Here is a 2,260-nt window from a genome sequence, read left to right on the forward strand (position 1 = left end):
CAGGGCTCGTTTGGGGTTGCCCAGTTCAAGGGCAATATGAGTGCAGTGGAGGGCCACCAAATGGCCAGCCTGGGGGCACAGGGCATACAAAGAGAGGTGGAAGGGTTTGGGGTGGGTTAACTGGGGTGAGGGGGGATCTAACTACAGCTGCAGCTATTTGGGGGCAGATGCAAAGAAGACAGACCCAAACACTTCTCAGGGTGCCAGACTCTGTAACTAGGGACAAGGACCACAAGTTCGGGCTGGACATTAGCAAAAGCTCCTTCTCCAAAGGATGGTGCAGCCCAGGGACAGGTCACAGTGGGGTGGTGGATCTCCTTCCCTGGATCTCCTTCAGCCTTGAGCTAATTCTGGGGACAGCCACAGTGCAAATGGGGGCTGGACCTCAGACCCCAGAGACTCCTCCACCATCACTTTAGTCTCTGCTGCTTATGGTGTGTGGGGCTGTATTTACAACGTTGTCCTGTGCAAACTATTATGTCCAACCAGCTCTGAATTTACCCCTTTTTCCTTCCATCAGCCCTGCCCTTCTTGCAAGCTGAGGTAGGTGTCGTAATGACATCACTGTCACTTTTCCCATACTCTTCCCCATTCTGCCCCTTGTGTCTTGACCCTTGTTGTTAGTTCTGCATGCACATGGGTTTCCCTTTGTCTCACCTGCAGAAGTTGCCCATTCGCTGCTGGTTCCTGTCCCCAGGACGTGGTGACCACACACGATAGTGTTTGTCACCTCTGGGCCAACCTTTGGATCTGCTTATGCTTCTGCTGTGGCCTCTCCAGCCCAGACATTTTAGTGCTGGAGGGAAGAGAACTCCTTCCAGCCTGGAAGCGCTGGGTGGTGACACCCAAGCCCCTTGGAGTCGGCGCTGGAGTTGGCTGCTGGCTCTGAAAGAGAGACAGGACCTCGGATCTCTAGGTGCCAGCTCTCTGCACTCATCCTTCCTGGGGCCACACAGGTCCTCCAGTTTCCTTCTTGATCAGTTAAATTACAGCCCACAACTGTCACCTCGCACTTGAGATCAGTGAATAATGTCATTGCCAGGTGCTGTCACTGCCAACACTCTGACGGTGCCGGAAGAGCAGAGGAAATGCAGGAGGGAAAACAGGGTTAAATGAGATGAACTGAAGGGGAATGTGGTGCTCAGCCAAGCTCTGTGATGTAGCTGTCAATACAGGAAGAAGTCACAACGCCAGTTGTGGTTCTGTTTAACCATGTCATTCTCCACAGCACAGCAACAGAAGCAGACAGCAAAAGCACCCAACCACTGCTGGTAGTTTTGGGGGTGGATGACCTGGACCAGCATCCTGATCACCAGCAACTCAAGGAGATCAACTGGGTCACACGTCTTCCCCACACAGAGGTACCACTGCTCTGGCCTCACAGCTGGAGGTGCCAGGACTCCAAAACCCACACCCCCTACAACAGAGCTCCCCAGAGGTGACCCCTGAAAGCCACCTCACCTGCCTCCCAGCTTCAGCCCGGGGCTCCTTCAGGCACAATTCCCTTGGACGTGCCCCCGGCAAGGGCTTCCATGCTGCACCCTGCCTGTCTGCAGCTCAGCACCAGCTGCTTGGTTTAAGAGGTTATGTCTGTCTCACCATCACGCTCCCTTTTACTTAGTCCATGGGCAGGTGCAGAGGGGCAGCACTGGGTCAGCGTAGGGCTGTGACGGGACCTTAGCACTGGCGTATCACAGAGGTTTGGAGAGGACCAGGCCGAGCAGAGTGATGCTGTTTTGGGAGCTCCCCAAAAGAGCATGCTAGGAAGTCCTGCAAGGGACAAATAGCCCCTGACCTTCTAGCCAGGCTGTCTTCAGCCCAGCCCAAACAAGCTCCAAACACCAGGAAAACTGCACAGGCCAGGGCACCTTTTGGACACCATGGAACAAACAACAGTGGTCATCACACACAAGCTGGGCCAAAGGCAGGCAGTCCCAGTCCACTGCTCTCCTGCAAGAGCATCACCAGCCTGCTGGCCAGGACACCCTTAGGCGGGGAGCACCCTCATCCAGTGCCCACACACCAGCAGCAGGGCTGAGCCCTCACCTGGGAGAGGTGTCACACTGGGGGCTTGGTGACAAATCCCTCTTACAGCTTCCACGGGGTTCACAAGGTCACCTCCCCGTTAGCACTGTTCAGAAGTTCAAGCATCTGGTGAGACCACCACACCTGTGGGCACCCACACCTGCAACCCCCCCCCCTCCACCGACCTGCTCTGGGCGGCACATCCATCAGCGGTGATGGGCTAGGGCCGGCGCCG

Source organism: Buceros rhinoceros, unplaced genomic scaffold, assembly GCF_000710305.1.
Source record: "Buceros rhinoceros silvestris isolate BGI_N320 unplaced genomic scaffold, ASM71030v1 scaffold1044, whole genome shotgun sequence".
In the NCBI taxonomy this organism is placed as follows: domain Eukaryota; kingdom Metazoa; phylum Chordata; class Aves; order Bucerotiformes; family Bucerotidae; genus Buceros; species Buceros rhinoceros.